This window comes from Xenopus laevis, chromosome 4L, assembly GCF_017654675.1.
Source record: "Xenopus laevis strain J_2021 chromosome 4L, Xenopus_laevis_v10.1, whole genome shotgun sequence".
Lineage (NCBI taxonomy): Eukaryota > Metazoa > Chordata > Amphibia > Anura > Pipidae > Xenopus > Xenopus laevis.
The window spans coordinates 27,806,491-27,824,591 of NC_054377.1; the positions used below are offsets into that span (position 1 = coordinate 27,806,491).

Below are 18,101 nucleotides of genomic sequence, written 5' to 3' on the forward strand. Positions count from 1 at the left end.
AATACTGGAGGACGGTGGTTACAGCTTCAGTAGATAAAGAGCTGAGTGTTGGTGCTCCATGAAACCTTATTTAGTTCAGCTGCACACGGTGGTAGCTGACGGGGTATTAGTCGCCCAGCTACAAATCTTCTCTAGTGCGGGCGACTAATCTCCCCACATGCCTTCCCATCGGCAAGAATATGAATCCCTTCGGATTTCCGAAGTTGCCTTAAGAGGAAACTTCGGGCAACCTTGGAAATCCAAAGTCATTTGTATGCCATTGGGGAGATTAGTCCCCAGTAGTAGAGAAGATTTGTTCCCGGACGACTAATCTCCCCGTCTGCCACCACCCTTAAAGGCAGCGTTGCTCATCTATCATGACGTTACCACATGAAAACAATTCCCTGTAATGTTGTGCCGACATAGCCGGACTGACCCCACAATAGCGTTGGTCCATTTCAAAATAACATTTTTGCACAGGAAGTCAGTTTTGTGTGCCAGCGTGGTAAAGTGTACAAGAATGTGCATTTTATGTTTCTCTGTGTACCAGTGAGTGCCCAAAAATATTCCAGACAGCCTTGCTTTGAATGTCATAGCTGAATTCCAGGTAATGTGAGAGGTGGAATGTTTCATGGAATGTTTTGACGCTATTTTCATCTTTGTCACATGTGTCAGGGCACAGGGGCAATGGGGATCGAGTATCTAAGAGACATCCAAGGGACATTAAGAAAAAGAGGCACAGGAAAGGAGCGTCTGTGGGCACTGTGACAGCCAAATCTTCAGCTCGCAGTGGACCATGGTGTTGACCAGGAAACCATAAGTCCCATTGATACCCAAATTCTGTACAAAGCTTCCGCAGTGCAACAGCGGTTTTCTTTCTGCAGCCACACAGCTTTCACTTAAAATCTCAAAAAGGTCACAGTCTGCTGCATCTTTGCTTGTGAATCCCCCCTATTTGAGTTAACACTATTTATGCTATTCTCACAGGGACGTCACAGGGGACAAACAGGAGGGCCTTAAATGCCTTCACATGTCTAACAACAGAAGAGCTGAATTTGACTGTGAATACAAATTTGCAGCTACCTACTATGTGTGAGTGAGCTACCATACTACTTCCTGGGAGACTTAATTATACCACAAATGTGTTAAATGTGTGCATTCCCCTTTTGTTGGAGCATTCTGTTAGGCCTTAGCGCAGAAAGAGCAATTCTCACACTCTTATCCTATTTCCTGGTCCAGGAGAGTGACATTCCTAAGGTGCTAGAGGAGGGGCAGCTCTAGGGTAGAGAACAAAGTAATCTCACCATCCCTCTCACTCACCTCAGCAATGTATGGGCAGGCCTGAGCATGTATACAGAGTACACTATGTACAGCAGGTAGCCAAGGGGTTAAAGCAGTTTGAAAGCTATGATTAAACTAAATATTACACTCACAGTCACTGTAATTATCATGTGTCGGCATATACTGTGTAGTTCTCTTTGGAGTAAGAGTGCAGCTGTTCAGTAAGGAATTAGCCTAAGTGTAGTACCTATCTACACTAACTTAAAGGACAAGTCAACACAAATTCACTGGGGTTCCTGTGGAACCTAGTAAATATAATCACTTTACTCAAACCCCAGGCCGGTGCTTCTATTTAGAGAAAGATGCACCACCTCGATGTACAATCACTTGAGCACCACCATCTTTGCCGATGTCTCAAGAGTAGTGGCGCGGTGCTCCTTGTTTTTGGAACCTTATCTACTTGCACTCAAACCGACAGCATAGTATAAGGACACTGCACACCTCTCAGTCGAGTTAGGCTTCATCCTGAATGGATGGAAAGGCCACACTTAACCAATTGCCCTGTGGGTACACGTCCAAGAGCTAGGGGTCAAATGGCAAAGTCTGCAAGTAGGGTACTGAATTCCCACAGAAGTTTTTCTTTCAGCTGATTACTGTGAATGGCAATAGTTTTTCCAGAGAGAATTTGCTTTTCATTAGCCAGCATATGTATTATGTGGGAAATCGCTGACCTCTGCAATTTATTTGGGGTCCTGCCAGGAGTAGTAACAGGCCAATGAATGATAAAATAAATATATGAAGGATAATATAAGCGGGTAAGAATTACATTACTCATCAATAGGAGCACAGACGTGTTGGAAAGGGGCTCCCTTTCCTGAAACCCCTAGGGGCCGATTCGCTAAATTCGAGTGAAGGATTCGAAGTAAAAAAACTTCGAATTTCAAAGTATTTTTTGGGCTACTTCGACCATCGAATGGGCTACTTCGACCTTCGACTACGACTTTGAATCAAAGGATTCGAAGTAAAAATCGTTCGACTATTCGACCATTCGATAGTCGAAGTACTGTCTCTTTAAAAAAAACTTCGACCCCCTACTTCGGCAGCTAAAAGCTACCGAAGTCAATGTTAGCCTATGGGGAAGGTCCCCATAGGCTTTCCTAAGTTTTTTTTGATCGAAGGATATTCCTTCAATCGTTGGATTAAAATTCGAACGATTCGAAGGATTTAATCGTTCGATCGAAGGAATAATCCTTCGATCGTACGATCGCAGTATTTGTGCTAAATCCTTCGACTTTGATATTCGAAGTTGAAGGATTTTGATTCCTAGTCGAATATCGAGGGTTAATTAACCCTCGATATTCGACCCTTAGTGAATCAGCCCCCTAGTGTCTGGGCCTGGTGAATATATTGAAAAATTAACAGTAATAATGAAAATGAACTGGCTGCTAATATGAATGTGATGTAGACCTTAGATTGAAATCTCCACTAGGGAAAGACTGGCTTGAATGATTTATAATCTCTGTAAATTGCTATGTAAAAAAACACTGTAATTACCCAGACTGTACCTGTGCACCAAATGCAGAGCTGCCAGGAAGTTTGGTACCTGCCACATTTGGTCACATCCAGCCCAAATCTTATCTAATTGACTAATAATCACACACTACTTTTGTTAAGATCACACAGTAAAATAGTGGACAGAAATCAATTTGAATCAGAACAACGCACATACCTAAGTAAATCTATAAAGGGCATTGTTTGCACGGAAGGGTGTCAGCATCACTTCAATTTACACATATACAAGATCTCTTTACAGGATAACCTTTGTCCATTAATAAAATTAAACCAAATATAAACACAATGCATTTCCCTTTAACCATGCCAGTGACTTAATTTCAGTTCCTTGCTGCTACCAAATAAAACCATTAAACCAATCAACACAAGATGCTTATAATCTGTACATCACCAAAGCCACCTAGATATGTTTCTTTTCACTCTTACAGAAACAATGGATGGATGGACTAATAGTACTGACCAGCCTGAATCAATACTTTGGGCATCTATGGGGCAATTTTATTAAAGAAGGAAAAGACAATTTGCTACAGTTCAAGAGCTCTTTGGAAGGGACTTTAGAGTTCTACCCTTTTGAACTATCCTTTCAACCCTTTATAAATATACTGCCACAGTCCACGCAATTGCAGATTGGCCGATGACCACATACATGTACTAGATTGTCAGTCGGTCAGGCTTTTTATTTTGCAAGATCAGTGAATGGAGCATGGTGAGTCCTAAAAAAACTCACCATGTGGGACACACAATTACTTATCTAAAGATACCCATTAATACCTATGTAAGCTGAAAGGAATATCATGATAATGAAGAATTTTGCAACTACAGTTAACCGGTGTGATAAGCAACTGCCCATAACCTTACCTCCTATAAAAATATAACAACTGTTTAAAGAATTGCAGGTGTATACCATGCAAGTTAGGACATAGCCTAAATGTTATTTGTGTTGAATCATGCCATGGCTATCCTTCTAGTTGCTATATGTTTTAGCCATAATTCTAGGCTCAAAGTGCCATGGTTGGGAGCATCCTCTAGGTCAGTGATTATCCTTTTGTTTATATGGACCACACCCTGCCCCAGTGAAGCTTACAGTCTAAATTATCTATGAAGTCCACTCTATGGTCAATGTTACCAGGATTCAATTAAACATCTTTCAAGTTTGAGTAGTGCTCTGGCTGGATTCAAACCTAGAATGCAAGAGATGATATACTCTTGGCCAGTGTTCCCCAACCAGTAGCTGGTGAGCAACATGTTGCTCCCCAACCCCTTGGATGTTGCTCCCAGTGGCCTCAAAGCAGGTGATTATTTTTGAATTCCAGGCAAGTTTTAGTTGCATAAAACCAGGTGTACTGCCAAACAGAGGCTTCTGTAGGTTGCCAGTCCACATAGGGGCTACCAATAGTCAATCACAACCCTTATATGGCACCACCTAGGAACATTTTTCATGCTTGTGTTGCTCCCCATATCTTTTTACATCTGAATGTTGCTCACGGGTGAAAAAAGGTTGGGGACCCCTGCTCTTGGCAGTGCTGTAATCTCTACATCTGTGCACCCACCATAAACACTAATACACACTGTGAATTCTTCTTAGATCAGAAAGCAGTGGAAACAAAAAAACAAAGTATCAGTAGAGAAGTGGATGACTGGGAAGGAAGCAGACTGTAACTAAATGAAAGCAATTGCACATAAACATGCAATTAAATACAGATGAATATACTTTAATTTAGAGATTTTAGTAGCTTTGTAAAGAGTTGTATCAGACTTCCTAAAAATAAACACAGTTCATCTAGAGCAGAAGTAAATACTTGAAGGCCTGTAACTTATTGTTAAAGAGATATTGCCATTCTTTCTACAATAAATAGCAGATTGGTTAGGGCAATGACTAGAGTTGCCACCATAAAAAATATGGTTGATGCCAATATTATTAATAGGGAAAAAAGATAAATATATAGGAAGGCTGGTATTTTTTTCTGGAAAAGGTGGCAACCCTAGCAATGACACACTTGGTGAGAAGTACATTTCTGGTGAGAATTTGTATGGCAACTGCTGGATCACTTAGTGAAGGAGACTTTAGTGGGACACAGAAACAACAAGTTTATGTTAATGTCACAGAAGGCACTTTTCAAACTAAAAAGCAATCAACACCCTTGTTTTCAGGAGTTTTCCATTCAAGTAAATCACAGTGGATTTTCAGCCAATTGAAATACAGCTGCCAGCAAAGTGCCCATGTGAAATTAGCCTTAGTTGTTTCTATGATCTCCTCCACTCCTTGTATGAAAGCAGGAGGGGATCTCAAAACGAGTAGCTGCTATGGAGAGTTCCATGTATAGCTCTGTCCAACTGGCCACTTTCCCAAGCATGAGAGAAATGTCTTTGTGCTGTTGGGCGATAAATCTTTGAATTCTAGTTTGCAGATTGCAAAAGCTGCAGTATGGCAGCCCAGGGGACACTTGCAAGACTAAGGCAAATGTCACAGAACTGTGACTTCAGCTTTCCAAAAAGGTACTTGCGGACACCCAAAATATGTGTAAATATGAGGTTGGTGGTGGTGGGGACATGCATTTTGGTCAGGTAGATGATTATAAACCCTATGAGCCATAGGTAGCTACTTCCCATTCAGTTGAAAAACAAACTGTGCTGCCATCTTTCAGATACCGCACTTACACTTCCTTGACGAGGCTATTATTGGAGAATACAATACTGAAATAAAAAACAGGAATTTACAAAATGATTCTATGTTCCGTTTTGTCAGGGCACCACCCTATATGCCCACTTCCTTTTTCTTTGCAGATCCCCCAAAGTCTCAGCCAATGCACACTGGATTTCCAAGAGGGATTTTCTGTTATTTTCTTGTTACCAGGTGACATTGTGCTAGAACAAAGGTGTTTGGCCTGAGGTGTGACACACCCAAAAACGCCTACATAAACAGAGTGATGAGCACACACAAAAGGTACACAGCCTAAAGAAGAATATTAACATGGGCACAAGTACAAAGAATGTGAAGAAAGATACCAGGACCCGCATACAAAATATCTGGGAATAAAATAATAGGTTGATAGGCAACATACAGATACACATATATACAAACAACAAGATATTGACAGACCCACACACACAGATGCAGTAATTTCACAACAGCACCTGCATACCTTGGTATAAAAATAAGAGGAGCAGCTGAAGGTGCTTCCTAGCCGAGGTGCCCTCTGAACAGGGATAAATATCTGAAGCTGGGCTTACATACATGGGGGAGCTCACATGGCAAGGTTTCCCCTAGGGCAAACGACTGGATAGCATTGGTGGGTGGGGGCTTGCTCAACGGGATTTTCCAGACTCCACAATCTATCAGTCTATCTAAGCCAATAAGATGTCAATTTGGCCAGGAGTCAGAAGTCAATGTTGATCTGTCTACGGCCAATCTGAGGGTGGGAAAAAACTTATGTTGAAATCTGCATCCTTCTGGTAATTAGTGGGATGTAAAGAGTTATAGTTGCTGGAGGGTTGCAACTTGGACATCCTGGATATGTCTAGTAAAAACACTTTTAATATATCCTTTATAATTGTGTCCACGCTGAGGCCCCAATGTAAAGGTATTTTATGTATACCGAGCATTCCAAGTACATACAAGTGAAAATTACCAAGTGGGGCTTACACACTTATGGCAAAGAGATGCTTATGCACAGCACTGGAGAATATGCTGAAATGCATTAATACATGATACACATATAAAACCTTATCCGTGAATGTAGTCCATACATCAGTAAAAGCAGAGAGAGGAACTCATTAAAATCTCTCTTCCTGCAGCCGCACCCATTTCGAGGTACTGCCAGCAAGGCAGCTTGGCTCTGTCCGAGCTCCAGAATCACGATGGGCTTTGCTCCCCTCTCAGCCCTAACAGGTACGAGAAAACTTTTAATGTAATTTATGAGGAAATTCCAGAGCCTCGTTGCCACTTTCAGCTCCCTCATACAGAACAGATTTTTGCAGAGGCTCTTGGGAATACCCAGAGCAAGTTAATGTTATTTCCTCCCTGCTGGTTACTTCATTACAATCACCTATTCCCTGCAAAGGCACTCTGGGCAAGTATCTGCCACAACAAAAGGTTGACCATTCAGGCTAAATCAGGCAGAAATGCACAACAAAGAATTCAAAACCATCAAGAAACTCTGCTGTACCTGTCAGAGACTTCCCTCACTAGTGTTCAAATGGATAGTAAGCCAAAAATAACTGATTCCTAACAATTTTCCAAGACACACTGATTAAAATTTACATGGAATCAGTCTCAAGAATCCAGGGAAAACAAACAGCACAAAAACAAACAGAAGCCTCCCCTAAACATCCAAAACTTCATATACCACGGTCAGGGAACAGAAATAGTTTAAATTGCAGGAGAGGGTGTGAACTATCAAAACACATGAAAAGAGATAGAGTTTGAGAGTGTGGGGTCAGGGTGCCTCACGTTTTTTAATGAAAAGATTTGCTCTTCACACTTAGTTTCATTCTTCTGTGTATGTCCATCATTCTGAGCAATGGTCTTACGACATCTTAATGATGTGCATCCTAAGAACAGAGATACATGTGGAGATTCCGGGAAATTTAGTTGGCCAGCGACAAATCGGCTCTTCTTCGGGCGACTAATCTCCCCAAACTGCCTTCCCGCCGGCTAGAATCTAAATCCCGGTGGAATGCCACTCGGCGATTTGTCACCGGGCGACTAAATCTCCCCGAATCTCCACGTGTGATTCTGCCCTAAGAGGTGCATCTCAATTATTCCACCCCATCCCAACAATAACCCTCCAGATTTTAGCATTTTGTCTCAAACTGCATACAGTTTGTATTCAGCATTTCGCTATCTTCTTTCACAATTGTGAAAAGAATAGGAGGTTATGGTCAAAACACCCTTTCAAGCAGGTGCTTCCCTTTCTAGAAAGTGGCAAGCAAGCTACCCTATAGATCACCATGATTCATGAAGGGTGACTTCTGCATTTTTGTAGGATGCTCATTTAACAGCAAATGCCAACAGAGGGTCAAACCAGAAATGGAGATCCATGATCCAGAAACATCAACATTGTTTAATTTGTACAAAAAAAATCTATGCCAAAAGCAATGTAATCTTTTTCGTATGAAATATTTAAATAGCAAGCTTTAATAATCAGAATCATTTTAATAACTGCACTGCAATAAGCAGTCCTAGGCACACTAGCCTTTGGATGCAGTTATGCTTACATGAATGACTGGCCTGTTATAGTACAAAACAGTTGTCATGTCAGGTGATGTACAGAACGTGCTCTGCAGGGGATGTGATGTTATAAACTGCTAAATGTGGCACCGGGTAACACTGGCCAAACTCATACGTGTACAGGGTTATGTGTCAACAAAGATCTGCACTTTACCTGGAGATCAGTGCATTTTGTCCAAACGAACCCAATATATGTGTCAGTCCTGAAAGATCTAGCTGGTTGGACCCTCCTAAATCCATAGTGGCCCTGGATAGTCCATTACATGGCCAGTGGGCAACCTTTCTCACTGCAGTATTAAAGGGGAAACATACCCCCTTTTGATTCAGTTTAGTCTTATGCAGAAAAGGTACAAAAACACAATCTGAACTTCAAATAATATATTTTTTATTACACAAACATGTGATTTCATGGATTGAAAGCAAACCGTAATACTCTAACATTCCATTTCCCAAATCCCTTAAACTAACAGTGTGAAGTGATGGATTTGGAGACTTGGAAGTCCCTCTTCTCCCCATAGTGGGTGGTACATGGAAAACTGGAGACTTTAATTACCAGAATCTATCACGTCACAATGGAACAAAGTGAGGGTTACATTATACAGTACTATGAGATAAGGGGGTGTGGAACTCATCCCATAGGCTATGGCGTTTTCCTTTCAATCTATGGAATCGGGTATGACTGCGTAAAAAAAACGAAATTATATTTATTTATGGAAGTTCAGAAACTCCCTGTTTAAACCGTGGAATTATGGAGTGTGGGAGATGCTCAGCTGATCTCACCACAATATGAAATTTGACACACAAAGGTTGGATCTCTGATCCTCTGGTGATCATTCCGAACAAATGGATCACGTGCAATTTTTGCCACACATTAGGATAGTGAAATTGCCCAGATCTGAATGGTCAGCTATAACAGCAGAATAGTGGCAGAACCAGAAAACCAAGTCAAAAGAAAAACACTAAAACATTTTACCACTTCTGCATAGATTTCAGCTGGTTATGCAAAGTCTTGGAGGCATAAATTAATAGTGTAAATAATGCCGTTAGGCTAGAATAACAAAATATACAAACCATAATATAACAACATATACAAACAGCATGTTTTAGCTTTTTGTAATGGATTACTCGGGCTACAGCAGCACTGCATTTATTTATTTTTATTTACATAAGGACACGTACAGAGTTTTATAAATGCTCCAGTTTATACCACATTTAAAACATTAAATCATTTTGCACACCTTTACAAATATGGCCCTAGGTGAACAAAGCGGAAGGGTGTGTATTACCAGCTTATCAAGAGGGAGTGCTATTATTTATACAAGGCCAGTATTGCACACACAGAAGTGAGAGAGAGATATGTTATCACACTTATGATCAGCGCTCCTGTTATGTGTAGGATTGACACCCTTGCCCTGTCTCACTCCATCTGGCATAATATCCCATAGACTGTTGCTAATACATAATGTGGGAGAAAACATCGTAACCAAAAAACACTGGCACAAAAGAATGAATCATCATGAATTCTACACAAAGCACCAGTGCCTTATTAAGCCAAGCAAGTAATCAAGATAGCATCTATAATGAACTTCATGTGGCCACTGTGTTACTGGAGTTATATTGCCTGGGCAGAGCAAGTGGAGGGGCAAACCCTATGCTATAAAGTTTTAAAATGTTGGCAGCAGCAATTGCTTATGTCTATTCCCTTGACTAGTAAGCAACATTTTGCATGTGTGCATTAGAGAGAGATTTATACATGCAGTATATACATACATATACACACACAGGAGAAGTTAATCTGCATCCCAGACACTACACTGTGACAATGAAGATGCATGTAGCTCTTGCTTGGGAATAAGATTTTTCCATATCACATCTTGTGGAGATTAAATATATGATTTATAAATCATTCATCACAGTATTTCAGTTACATTACTCAGAGCCACATCTGTGAGAAATAAAAGCCGTCTTGCATATTCTCCCATGCTGTTAACTTTCGCACAACAAGATTCCAACTGATCCAAACAATAATGGGTGTGTCCCTTGGCAAACAGTTGCATATAATATAAGCTATAAATCCTTATCCAATGTAATGCAAGGCGTGCACACACACACACACACAATATCCCTTCGAGATGTGAGTAACGTAGGTCGCTCACCAATGCCCTGCCATCCTGATATTACCTTAATTTGTCCTACAGACGCAAGTGGGTACTGACCAGAGGTGGACATGTTTGGGCACCTTTCCTCTTTAAGACTTTAAGTACAGCACTTAAACAATTAGATGTTGTCAAACAAAGGTTATCAGTAAACGTAACATTATTTTTTTCATATTTCTCCACAGTTCACCAAAAATAATTTTTATAGCTATACATTTGTATGCTCATGAAAGGAAAAATAAATTATATATATATATATAGATAGAGATATATATATATATATATATATATATATATATATATATATATATATATATATATATATATAGATATAGATATAGATATAGATATATATATATATAGATATAGATATATATATATAGATATATATATGGAACAGGGGCAGAATAACCCCCTTGACATTAGTTTAAAAATTAGGACATATGCATATGTTGTTCACCTATTGTTTTAATTAGGATTTTTTCTTTTTTTTTTTGCACTAAACAGGGAAAAAGCAACAAAGTAAATTTACATTCTGCTTCTTGGTTCATGTGAGTACACTCAAAACAAATCAGCAGTCCACGAGAAGCCTCTGTATAAACCACCCCACATTCCCCAGTTGCAGCCTGCAAGGATGTAGAATTAGGGCCCTTACTTACGGGCGTTTGAAGCTGCGCCCCCCTGTGTTCCGGTTTTATGCGTTCAGCCGCAGGGGAGCGCAGGAGTAGACGCAATGAATTCTTTTCAATGCAGCTGTACTCACACAAGCGCCGAATGCAGGTTGGGACGCAGCATGTTGCATTTTTCCTGCGTTCGCCGCTTACATGCGTCTGTGTGAGTACAGCCGCATTGAAAATAATTAATCGCGTCTACTCCTGCGCTCCCCTGCGTCTGAACGCATAAAACTGGAACACAGGGGAGCGCAGCTTCAAACGCCCGTGAGTAAGGGCCCTTAGAGTGTCCTATTGAGCCATTAAAACTCAATTCCATTATTCTATGATATTGGTCGGAGCATTTGGCTCCCCAAGCTCTAGCATATGTGTGTTTGTGCAACTGGTTTTTCTACACATGCCTAAACCAGAAGTAATGAGAAAGGTTCAGTCATTTTGTTCCCAAAGAATACAGATGTGTCAGGCACCAACTTGTTTACACAAAATATTCACTGCTTGGTAGCTAGTAATTAAGTGGCAGGCAAGTTTGCCACATGGCATATACACGAAGAGGATCCTATCACTGAAATACACATTGTTCCCATATTACAGAGCCTGGCAGTTAGTAATTAACTGGCAAGTAAGTCATAGATATGCAGTTGCCAGCACACTTTCATAAACAATGAACACCAGTGTAGAACGGGAGCTGTATTTTCATGTGTGATGCCTCCTTAAACCTGCAAAACGACTGCAGGTGAAATGGGGCCTAGATGCATTTAGGGGCCCATTGATTCCCATGTAAAGGAAATGATGTCTAATATTTTCTGTCAAACAGGGGACTAGAATCAAACTTTGTCCTACTGTGCATTTTCAAGCAATGCAGGTGGCAAAATTATTTGAATCTCCCCATGTTCCTTTAACATAAGCTAGTAAAATTTGAATGGTTAAAGACCCACCCCCCAGGTCCAACCTTTGCTCAGTACCCCCTTTAGCAGACTAAATTGGCCCCAATTCCAAGGATATTTAGGGCAGCAAATCTCACACTAATAAGACTTTAGATGGGACTTTCAGGTGTAATTAAGAGACCAAATAAGCATTCTCCCCATATCTCCCCCCCAAACTAATCTTTAGGCTGCCCCCCCCCCCCCGCCACTGCTTCTGAGTCCCCAAGGGGGGAAACCAGATCCAGGGTTTGGGAACCACTGTCCTTAGGCTCATGCCACATGGGGCTAATTTTAAGTATGTGAATAGTCTGTTGCAAGCACAAACAGTAGATTAAGGCACCGAAATGTATAATTCCAAAACACTCCATGTGCCTGCACCAGGCTCAGGGGGCAGATACATTAGAGGGCTAATGCAAGCAGAGGGGCTGATTCCACAGGCTGAGTCCTGTGTGGAATTAGCCTCAGGGGATTTAATGTAACCTTCCTCTAGTCATAGGATTGTAGCTGCCTGTATAGCAGGCCTGTGGGTCTTATCTAAACCAATATTTGTTTTACAGGCTAGAGAGATACTATAATCATATGCTTGTGCTTGTTTTCCTTTAGAAATAAATTTTGGGGATTCCCCCAAATTACAGCAAGCAGTGGTGCAAATCTCTCATGCATTTCTTATCTCCTATCTAAACATTGGTCTTATTTTGCATTCATATTTCAAAGTTCTGTATATGTTAGTCAGTATAAACTGGGGGAAAAAAAAAGAGACAATAAACTGTAGTGTTCTGAGATGCCATGACCATCTCTGTTCTTTATCAGTTACAATAACCTGTGATTGGCAAGATTTTCAGCATCTCAGTTGAGATAGCAGGGACAAACATTGCTACGCAAGTGTAGAGCGAAAGTCATAGCTATCTGGCAATTATATTTGCATTGCCAGTTGAATACACACATTCCCTAACAGTATCTGATAAACACTCTTCGGTCATATTTATGAATGGCACTTTTACCATCACTAATTTTTAGTAGCTAGTGAGGTTATGCCAAACGCACTAAATCTCCCCTACTATGGCGATTGAATGAAAGCTCTTTTGCTATTGCTTGTTTAACACGTGTCCTATAAACTGAAAATGCACTGTGAGTTAATACCCCAAATAAAACTGCAGTGTTAATAAATTAGTCCTGCCCTCATTTATGCTGCTTTTATTGTCTGTAAGATTTGTAAATATCCCGATTGATGGGGCAAGAAGATGCTGTATCATAGTACGTCACAGTTGGGGAGTGACCAGCATACAGACCCCAGGGCATCACTACTACAATCCTGCAAGGATCCATATAATAGGCTACTCCCTAAGTAACAATGAATGACATAACTTGCCGTGAATGGCATCTGACCTCTGTTTATCAGCACTTAGTAAACTCATTGTATTCAACATGGATTGTCTGTTATCTGCTATGCTAATTGGGCCCTACAGCTCTATAAAGGCTTAAGGGCAATAGCACAAATATCGCTTTGTCGCCTGAAGGTAATCGCCTCTCCTGTGGCCAACAAAGCCCCAAAAATAGATATTAATCTGGAAGATATGTCATTTGGCTAAATCAAGTAGATTGCCAAAGTTATTCTCCCTCAATTACACTGAATCTCCACATCTAAAGAGATTTACATGCAGTCATCCCAGATTAAAAGGTACTTCTGGGCACTTTTAGTGGACGGATAAAATCCTGCATAATGAAGTTCTGCTTATCTAATAAACTAAAACAGTCCCAACAAAGGATGAATAGAGGGAGTTGTTTATACCAAGCAAATTATCTCTAGTTAACTCAGATAATTACAGGTGAAAGCAAAACAATGTTTTGTTACTACTTTATATTTATTTAAAAAAAAAAAAAAAAACCTAAGGAAGATTTTTAAATAAAGAATGTATTTTCAGCATAAATTCTATTTATTTTGCTTATATTCCAGTATCTACATAGAAGATTTATTTAAAGCAATTGGCACACAGGGTATTTCCAAGCATATTGTAAAGGAAAAAAAAGCCAGCCATGCCCACGTGTCTCTAAATGACAAAAAGGGGCTACTAGCCTCCAGCTGAAAAGCTATATTATATTACAACAAAAAAATGATCGAATGAATGATAAAGTTTTAAGGATTACCAATCTTAAAAATAAAAAAAAATTCTATATATACAATGACAATAGAGCAACATGTACTGTAGCTATTATGACTTCTAAAGACGAGGGAGGGCCCATGCAATTAAAATTAAAGCCTCAGCACTTTACTGGTGATCTACTACTGCTTGCTCACAGCACCACCTAGCACTGTTGATGCCCAGTGCATGAGCAAGGGCTGAAAGTGGTGAGTGCATGATGATAGTGTGGGAACCAGATGAGGCATGTCCAAAAGGTAACTGTTTGGGATACGGAGATCTAACACCCATATGAGGCATGTCCAAAAGGTAACTGTTTGGGATACGGAGATCTAACACCCAGATGAGGCATGTCCAAAAGGTAACTGTTTGGGATACTGAGATCTAATACTATCTTGGGGCTGCTGTTCATTGGGAAGAAAAGACAGCCAGCAGGTATAGGCAGCAATGCAAACTACTTAACAAAAGTTTATTTGGATTTTAGTTGTCAGGTTACAAACACATGGGCTGCTTGTGTCTGGCTACAGACAGATTTCTATGGGGTATAATACAGGATCTATTCACAGGGGGATGTGGCCGACAAACAATTTAGTTAACTACAGGATTGTCTTTAAGTAAATCAGTGTTTGCTTAGGAGATACTGTTCCTTTTTGAAGGGCCTCGCCCCCGCCCTTCTCTCGTCACTTAAGCAAAAAGTCTTTGCATTCCTGAACATGAAAGAGAGAGATAAGGAGAGAGATAGGTATGCTGATACACAGTACTGAATGGGTTTGCACACTGATGGCAGGGCAGACAGATGTTAAACCTGCACATATATTAACCATGAAGGACTGAGAGTGTCTCACACACACCAGCACATTTGCACCTATGCAGTGACACACGTGCGCATGTGACGAGTGGTTTCCCCTGGTACATTCCTGTCTGCTTCCCCCACCCCCTCAACTCTCCCTTGTGTTCCCCCCTCTGAGTACAAACTGCTGTGAGTCACTCTGCTCCCAAACCAACATTCCTGAAGGTTCCTGGACAGAGGCCAGGGCTTCCAGACACACCCAGATCACAGCAATATGCAGAGCAATACACAGTTCCAGGCACATCAAGAACAGAGCAATACGCAGAGCCTGCACAGCCCCTTCCCCCAAGTTCCTAACAACTCCGAGCTGCCAAGAAGTTTTATGAGGCAGGAGGAATGTTTTCTATGAGAAACTGTCCCTCTCAGGTCTTCTGCAGGCTCTTTTCCCTGCACAAAATAATATGTAGATTTGTCAGTCTGTGGGCTCAGACTGTTCAACAAAGCAACTTTTAAGCCTCAAGATCAAGGTGTTGAATTTCCATACAATGTCTATCTGGTCGTTCCTGCAAGTCTGACACATGGGTTGCACACCATATCCCTAAACTATCAGATCAGGGAAGGCTGAAGATAATCCTTAGAAGACAGCAAATAGACTGTATATGTTAAAGTTCAGTTAATCCTCAGGCCCTAGTGAAAATCAAAACTTCCCTGGGCTCTGATCAGAGCTTTGAGGGGATGGGCACCGCACCCTTCTCTCATATTACAGCCCTCTCGACTCATTCACGCCTAGAATTTTGTGAAGCTCTGTCCCCCAATCATTGCCTCTGAGCTGGATCCCTCCCATCACACAAGCACGCTGAGCTCTAAGTATACATATACATCTGCGGGTGAACAAAATAAATACATTGATAGCAAAAAACAGACAGTGTTTACAGAAACAAACACACGGATATATCATCGAAACTTTTCACAACATGGTAGCAACTATTAAGTTTGTTGAATTAGTCGAGTTGAGACGACACTTTGTGACATTTATCAAGATAAACTGGTTAACTCTTGGCACATGTGACTAACTTATTTACCAACAAATACTGTAATGCATATTCATGGCGTGGGCAAATCCCCTTGGATAAAGTACTGATCCAGTTTCATCTTAAGAAATACATCCCACATGAGTCAGAAATTTGGACTCAAAGACTTCCTGTTCAGAGCCAGTACATTACTGAGTGGACCCAATAGCAGATCCCAAACCCACTTCATGGCCAGGTGCACCAATACACAGATGCCACGGCAAACAGCTTCATTTTAGTGGCACAGCTCATTTGATTATCTCTTTCTCTGAGCTGCAGGGCAGGTGAGGCAACTGAAAATGTAGGAAAGCTCAGCAAGCCTAGTGGCACTTGGGGGTTTCATTAGATCAGCCATTCTGTGGGCTCAGACTGTTTCTCCTAAACAAGTTTGTCAAGTATCTGATCCCAACAAAGCAATTTTTAAGCCCCAAGATCAAGGTGTGGAATTTCCATACAATGTCTATGTGGTCATTCCTGCAAGTCTGACCCATGGGTTGCACACCATATGCCTATAGATCAGGGAACAAAATCTATTGCTCCTTACCAAACAATTCAAGAACTACTGAAAATGTAGTAAAGTTTGGGGGTTTGTTAAATAGCCACCAAAATTCTCTATCTTCTTGTCACTACTTCTGATGTTATCAATTGGCAAGGGTCCTGACTGAATCACACGCAGCAGTGCCTAGACAGACCTCCTCCTGCTACGCAGGTAGCACATGAGCATCTAGAGTAGTACTGCAGATAATAGCTGTAAGTAGGGTTGCCACCTGGCCGGTAAAAATTATGGCTGATCCCAATTTTATTAATAGGGAAAAAAGTTAAATATATAGGAAGGCCGGTCATTTTTTTTCCAGAAACCCTAGCTGTAAGGAGGGGACAGCCCTTATAATAGGACAATTATAACAAAACTTCCTTGCCCAAGTTGCTTTACAACTCCCACCGACCCCCAAGACGAGAATTGTCTGGGGTGATGGACGTTGTATACAGTTCAACAACAGCCATAGGTTGGACAAAGTTTCTCCTTCACCGAGGGTCTCTCTCCCTCCCGATGCTGTTTATCCTCCCCACCCTAGTTCTCTATTGCCTCCTCCTTCCTCCACTCCCAAAATCTCCAGCAGGGGAGGGTGTGGTGCCCTGAAACTCAGACCTGTGTTGTAACAGTCAGGGAAATCCATCCAAAGCAAACATTACCAATAAAGCAAAAAGGGAGAGTCTGCCTGCACACAGCGCTGCTGGGAGTATTCATGCCATAACTTTACCAGCATGACTCCCAGCAGTATTGTTGGTAGGCACATAACTCTGAGCTGAGGGACAATGCAATTGAACAATAAAAGCAGGTAGAGTCCACAGAGCAAACAGTCTGAAGGAACGCAATATACTGCAGCACACACAGACCAGCAAGCCATAAACTACAATAAATGATTTACATATAGACAATATGCACAGAATATAGAAATAAAAGTAGATCCAATAGGGAACTCTCTACAGGGAGAGGCAATATGATGGGTACGTCCCAAAGCAGTTTAAAAAGAAGTCTCTCAGTGCAACTATTACTTTCCTCCCAAAATGCTGCACTATAAACAATGTTACATCAGTAATAAAACGATTTCACAAGTAGCAAAAAAAAAGTCGCCCCCCCGATAAAATTGTTCCCGACCATCCACACCCACGGGATGCAGAAAGTATACACATACACAAGGAAAGTTCTACGCGTCCCAAACTCTGGGGTCACATCCTGAGATAATTGCGCCTTCAGTAGGAGACAAAGCAACAGCACATGATATAGACTGGGTATAGGAAATGGGTTATTACCTGGGTCTCTTGAGCTGGCGCTACATGTGCAGGAGCCAGTGGCTCTGTTCTGCCTGGGATAGCAGAGCTAAGTGATCAGCTCAGGCAGGGCAGGGCTCCTATACAGGCAGAGCTAACCCTACTGGGTGTGTCCGTCTCCCAATCCTGGAGAGGAGGTTGAGCCTGCCCTGCCCCGGGCTAGGCGTGTGCTGCTGCTGCTGTTGCTCTCAGTGCGATGTGTCCATGGACGCACTTATTTCTACACAGGGCCCCATGTGCGCACATATTTGTATCCCTGGGGCCCGAGCTTGTGCACTCATCTACCTGTGCTGCTTCCCACAATTCTGCGTTAATACGATGGGAAATATGCAGGGCCACCATCAGAATAAGCAGGGCGTATGAGAATTTTTTCTTACAAGTTAAAAGAAGCCATTGGTGGCCATTGCCCCCCTAGAAGTTGAAAACCCCAATTGGTGGCCCCTACAAGTAAAAACCCCATA

The 18,101-nt window shown here is 41.4% G+C and overlaps 1 protein-coding gene across 1 annotated transcript in view; it reads right to left on the reverse strand.

The window, feature by feature from the left end:
- The window catches only part of ahnak.L (AHNAK nucleoprotein L homeolog), a 44,829-nt gene extending 27,054 nt beyond the window's left edge, over positions 1–17,775 (reverse strand). The window contains 1 exon segment of the mRNA XM_041590012.1: positions 17,623–17,775. The gene's annotated coding sequence lies outside the window, so the exon portion shown is untranslated.
- Between the last annotated feature and the right edge of the window lie 326 nt (positions 17,776–18,101).